Below are 6,760 nucleotides of genomic sequence, written 5' to 3'. Positions count from 1 at the left end.
TTTAGCTACCTGCCGGGTTAAACCACGACACCAGGTTATGTCTGTGCCCAGCCCTGGCTACAGATGTGGTTTCTTATCACTTGGAAAACAGCTGGCTGCAACTCTGTTATAATTGTATTTTCCTCTGATTGCCTACATTTGTTCAAATCCAATAAACTAAAAGTGAAATGCAGTGAGGCAGAAAACGTGTAGATCAGCACCGAAGATAATGTGAATGCAGTGGCCTGTGAACCGAGGCTCCCGAGTTTTGGAGGTGTAGGGGAGTTGAAGACAGCAGGAGAGGAGGTCAGATTTAAGACCACAGCATGGGAAGGGACAACATGGGTCACCAGGTCTGGTCTCCAGATCTCACAGGCAACCATATCATAGAATGCCTTTCATCATTTTATTGAGGTCTGTGTCTAGTAAATTTTCATGACAAATGCACAGTCTGGCACTGTTGTTTCAAATCCTCTGCAAATATTGTTTGTCATCTTCCTTGGTCCAGAAAGATAAAGACTAAAAATAAAATACTCCAATACTTTGCCCGGCTCACCCCAGTCCAACCTCCTATTTTAATTTTATTCTTAAATTTCAGTATTGCCATTTGCGTTCCTTTCGAGCCACACATCATTTTCTGCCTTTTCAAAAATCTTGCCTTGTTGTTAGCTAACCTGGCCACACATCAGAGCATCAGTGCCCACCTCTCGCTCACCTCCACGGCTGCCGAATGTGCACCTCAGGTGGAATCATTAACTACAATATCCTGTCTTGCCACAGTCCAATAAGTGCTGAAACCCTGCAGTTGCACACCACAATTAATCCTTTGTGATGTTCAGGTACAGAACAGATTCATGTTTGATTGTCTCTATTGGGAAGTTGCTCATTAGAGGTTGTAAAATAAGAGAGATGACGATTATGTGTGGGCCTTTCTTCTCCTTCCTTTTTTCTTTTGCCTGTACTTGAGCTGGAAGATCTTACTTTCCCTTTGATTTACTCTATTTTATTACTTTTAAGGTGATTTTTTTAATGCAAGTTACTTTTCATGTGCTTTTTTCACCTACTGGGCTATACCTTCTGCCTCTGGGCTGTGCTCTGAGCGATGCCCTTAGCTCCTCTTCACTGCAACTTGACTCAGATCTCACCAGCCTTTGTTTGACCATACCATGACCCGTATTATTTCATAGGATTTCAAATATCAATGTCATACAAATAATACCTAGATGCATTGCTTTACTGATCGCTTGAGAAATTTTATTTGTTCATTCAAGCCCTTTGAAGCTAAGCATCCGATATGTTTCCTTAAGTTAGAGCTTGAAAATTTAGAAGTCAAGCTAATAATTGTCAGCATTGAGTCTCCAAATGTCTGGAGGGATGTCTGCCCTTTCGTTTGATAATGTCTCTGATAAATCCCAAACTGAGACACCGGTATGTGTTTTAGGGAGTTTTAATTAGATTCTGTTTTATCATTTATCAGACATATGACGGTAAATGCAGAGTTTCTTCTTGTATCAGTAAAATTTGTGTAAGAGTCATGGAACTGGGATTAAGGCTCCACAGCAGCTTTGATTGAATTATTTCCTAAGATCTTTTTTGCTATCATTATTGTAATGGACTCTGGATGGAAATACCTAAACCCCTTCACACTGGGTCACATTGATTTGCAGTACTGATTTGCCAAATTTAATGAGGACTGAGATAAAAAGGGCTTGTGCTTTCAATTGGAGAAGCATGCATTTATTTTAAACACAAAATCAGGCATGAAAAACTGGATCATTTGGGGTTTGATTTTATTTCTAAAATAAGTTTACAACTTCCCTCTGGCTTTGTCCCTTAAGACTTTCTGATACAACAGCATTTTCAAACACGCTTAAACGATTAGAATGAAAAAGAGGGGTATTGGCACAGCAGCAACGAACTTTGCAATACATAAAGTTCAGTCACCTGGTCTTTACGGTGGCGTGCAGAACCCCATGGAATCAGGACACAGACACATTGACATTAACAATGCCTGGAGAGAATGACTTACTTTAAAAAGTCTGTCAAAATCAGCATATTGGCAGATTGAGCAGGGAGAGTCTGTAAGACTCTTACTGGATGATGCTGAATTAACAGTCTAGCTTAAATCCCATCTGTCTCTGAAGTACAGGCACTACACTTGGGACCCCATGGAAATGCTCCTCTCTGCTCGAGACCCTCAGGGTCATCTCTGCCTCTTGTTTCCAGAACAGAGCATGGACATTCAGACTCCAGAAAAGCAGGTAACTACAGTGACCCATTAAATGTAAAATATTTAAACATTCTTTGGAGGAGGGACGCGGAGTTCTGCCAGCAGACCATGGAGTCATGCTTATTTTTGGACTTTCTGCATCCATGGATGTTGAAGAAAACCCTGCTAATTTGAGCAACAGCTTTAGGAGAGGTGGGGACGTTCCCTCACCCCAGAGTGATGCATAGCCCCTGGTCACAGGGTGCTTCAGAGAGCTGGGGGCTGTACACCACAGGCAGCCGAACTGAAACTGCTCCAGGAACTGAAATAAGTCTAGGAGGAGTTGTAGTCCAAAAGAAAGACAGAAAGAAAGAAGAAAACCATCAATGCATTCTGCATGAAGGCCGAGTAGGCATGTGATGGACACTCAGATGACCTGGCTCCTTCTGTGAGGCAGGCCAAGAAACGACTCTTTTTAGATCAGATTAGATTTAGGCAAGGAGAATTCAGGGTCTCTCTTCTACTTTTCAAGAATTGTAGTTTTTTTCTCATGATGCATTCAAAATGTAACAAAATTACCTTCAAGAGCTCTGTGAAAAAGAGTACCTGTGGCAGAGGTGATGTGGCAGCAGTTACACTAAAAGCTACTTCATCCAGTTTGGAGAATCTGCTCTAACTTTTTTTTTCAAATTGATTTGGAAAGCCACAAACCACAAGTAGCATTTAGCAAACATCCATATTGCTAACAGGCAGGTACAGGATATTTTGTGGATGTTTATGAACATAGATGTGACTGTTCATAAACGTAGTGATGGATAATAGAACAGCAAATGCTTTCCATACTTCAATGGTATCCTCCATGTAATGACTTCAAATACGTTTACAAACAGTGTCAAATCTGTCACCACACTAGCCATAAGAGGAGGAGAAGGCTGAGACACCGAGGCTGTGCATGGATGACTAAATAAAGCGGGACAGGGCCCTGGGCGTATTCCTGCAGGACAGTGGTGTGCCCCAGGGCATGTCCATCTGCTAAACCCTCCTTTCCCTGCAGAGGAGTGGGCAAGCATTTAGGGCAAGCGGGCTTTGGTGGTGCCCGGGAGAACTGTCATGGGCACGGGATGAACTGGTGCCCCAAAGGACACGGGTGATAACCGCAGTGCAGGATCGTGGGTTGCCTCTATTTAATATGGCCAGGCAGGCCAGCTAGTTGGCTTGGATACACACAGGGAAATTGTGGCAGAAGTAGGAGCTGACCAACCAGTCATTTATGCATTTTCTGGAATTTCTAAATACTACTGCAAGTTTGCAGAAAAGAAATAAAACTTTCTGTAACTCCATGTAACATGAGAGTCCCTGCTGGCTGCTGCCTACCGGGAGGAATCAAATAATTTCTGGTCTACATATACACACATAACCAAATCTCTTTCTTTTCATTCCACACTATGGATAGTTTGGGCTTGTCTTCTATCAAGAGGTCTGCAGAAAAACTTTGCTAAAGCTCTTGTTAAATGAGCCCCTGCACAAGCAGTCACTCAACTCCATGTCCAATTCTTCATGGGTCAGGCGATCCAGCAGCTCCACATGAGACCTTAATAAAACATTCCAGGAAATCTCCCGGGACACATAGTTATTAAAGGCTGTTAACAGCACCATAATTAAAAACAAATTAACAGGAAATCTGAAATCGCCTTAAGAATTGTTCCTGTCTTGTGTCACATCTCATAAATCTCAAATTACCTTTGAAATTTGACTTAGTATTTCAGAATAGCTGCAAGATCAACAAACCACTACAAAGTAGTTGAAAACCTACAAAATTTGCTTCCTTAGCAGTAAGACCAGAGGATCTCTTTGACAGTCTGCATGGCACTGAGACTTTTAAAACCCTTTATTTACATCAGAGGAAAGAAAGAGCACAAGAGAAGATGGTTCAGTAGCTACAGTTGTATTTGTAGTGAATATTTCTCCGGCATGACTGTTGCTTTCTGCTGAACTTGAAAGAAGTTAACCCTTTTTAGCCAAAGCATTCTTCCTGTCACAGGAAGGGCTAGGTAGTCTCTGCATCCTCATTTAGCCAGGTGTCTGTTATAACACCTAGAAAATGAATGAAAATGAAAATTTCTTCCAAAAGAGTATGGGGTTGAACTTCCCAGCTTTTTAGAAAAGGCTATGCTTAAAGATTTAAACTGTTATTTGTTATTTAATACATTTTTTTAATAAAGCTCAGCCAGAGGAAATATATAAGATTTGACTCCATAGAGAACCTGAAATTTGCTTCAAAATCAGTTATGAACCTACAGGTATATGCTGATGAAAATACAGATATCTATTGTACGCCCACCAATTTAAAATACAATGACAGAACTTGATTTTGCAGGAAAACAAAATTTAAACTCAGTGTGTCAGGATGGCTATGGTTTCATTAAAAGTCTGATGCTATCGGATATTTCATTAAAAGCTCAGATCCTATGGAAAAGTAATTATGCTATGGTCTCAACTTTCATTTAAAAACAATGCAATCGTACAGTCCCCTGCTCCCAGCTGCAGAGAAAAGCTTGAAAATGTTTCCCAAGTGTATTCTCCAAACCTGCAGGCAAATAAAAGGGCCCATAGATAATAGACTTCAAAATTCCGGGTCTTTGTGGACTCATCTTACAGGTTTTTTCAGGGCCGATAATCCTCCTTCCTTCAAAAAAAAAAAAAAATCTAATCATTTGCATTGTCAAAGAATGTCAGAAAATATAGCTTGTCATTTTTGTCAACTTACCAGTTTTTATCATTGCTAATAGTGACGTTTCTTTTATTATATTAGACTACAAAGTTCTTCAGCAAGTTTTGGGTAATTTTTCCCTCCCTTGCACATTTTTGTTTAATCCGCGAAGTAATGATCATCTACAGTGCATCCCGTAAATGCCACCCATCTGGGTTGTTTGGGGCCCAACTTGCATGGGTGAAACCCACTTAGGGCAGCGCGGGTGGGCACCTCAGAGAAAAGGCAGCCGAAAGGGGGCTGAGCAAAGCCAGCCCAGGACACCGACAGAGAAGGGACTATTTTTGTTCACCGTTTTATTTCCCGAGATGTCCAGATGAGGCCACTGTGGCTTTACTATCTCGATTTCAAGAGGGGAATTTAATTTGGTTACCTCAGAGTTTCTCATCTCCACAACTGCAAGCGTGCTCAATAGCCTGTTTTTCTGTTGGAGAACAAAGAAAAGGAAATGGTTATTTTTTTTATTATTATTATTTTGCGCAGCGGCTACGGTACTCACGAAGGCAGGAAGGGAAGCGGACAATGGAAGCTGCAGATGTGGAATTTCTTTTTTAACTCCCTTGTGCTGCTTGCTGCCTGACCGAGACCCAGCAGTGCAATGGCAGGAGGTGCTGCGAGACTGAAGCAGAGCAAGCGTTTTCCTCTGATCGAGAGCTCCGGGTGAAGCTTTCCAACAACAGCCCGACCCAGGCTGTACTGGGCTGTACCACAGGCTTAGTTTCAAATTGACGGCACGATGCAAAACCAGGGAAGGGTAGAGAGTCCTCTGGCTGAGTCACGCTCTTAGGAAATGGGGATTTCTGTGGTGAGAGGCCGGCCCAGGCCCTGCCAAGTCCCCAGGCAGTGAACTCTAACGCGTTTTGGAGTTGGGGACGACGTTCTCATCCAAAAATGTCTGGCCAGCCAGGGGAGAGACTGTGGCTACAGGGAGACTGTGCTGCCTTTGTGTTTTGGTTTGTTACTAAAAGCGACCTCCAGAAGGAAGAGCCCCGAAGCGACCGTGGGGACGTGGGCGCGCGTGTGGCCCCAGTCACGGGGAGGGCACTGGCTGCCGGGCAGAGCGGTGGCAGGCTCCTCGTTCCAGCAGTGTGATTGAAAGAAGGGAAATGCCTAACTTTGTAAATGCTCTCTAAAAGGCTTTTTTCTTCCCTCCGTGTTTGCCGCAGCAGAAAGGAACGCCTTGTTCAACTCTCTGTTAATAGGTGCATTTTTAACAGCAGCTGGGCAGACAACCCAGAGTCAGGATGCGCGAGAGGCTCTCGGTTTTGCTTCTCCACCTGCTTGGGCTGAAGGGCCACCTTTTTGCCTTAGGTTCACCTTGTCGTGCAAGGCCAAATCTGGCACGGGCTTGGCCTGCCGTCAGGTTTCCTCTCTGCCCCCGAGCAGCTCCTCTGCCTACAGCGGCAGGGCTGTCTCTGCTCCTCTGGGCAGCGCGTTTGGATGACGGTTATCACAAACACTGAGTCAGAGCTTATGGCTGCGATGGGATTTAATATCATGTTTGTTTGTAAACTGAGAAATATTGGCGGAAAGTGCTTGCGAGGGAGGGATCTGTGACTCTCAGTCAAGCTGCCAACCCGCCCTAACCAAACAGCTACAACTGGCCTCAGCCCTTTTCAGGCTCATCCACGCACTCCAGGGAATGCAATATTTCAGCCTCAGGATCAGTAGTTTTTACGCCATGCGGCCCTGTTAAGGTGCATGTTTTAATTGCATGGCTCGCCCTGCTCACCACCATCTCACGCTTCTCGCTATGGTCCTGGCTCCTCTCCTGTTGTAGGTCCCCTCTCGCCAGACACAAC

The sequence above is a fragment of the Cariama cristata genome, unplaced genomic scaffold, assembly GCF_000690535.1.
Source record: "Cariama cristata isolate BGI_N322 unplaced genomic scaffold, ASM69053v1 scaffold11323, whole genome shotgun sequence".
NCBI classification, from domain to species: Eukaryota; Metazoa; Chordata; class Aves; order Cariamiformes; family Cariamidae; genus Cariama; species Cariama cristata.
The sequence above is the reverse complement of the archived record's forward strand: the minus strand, read 5'-3'. Positions refer to the sequence as shown.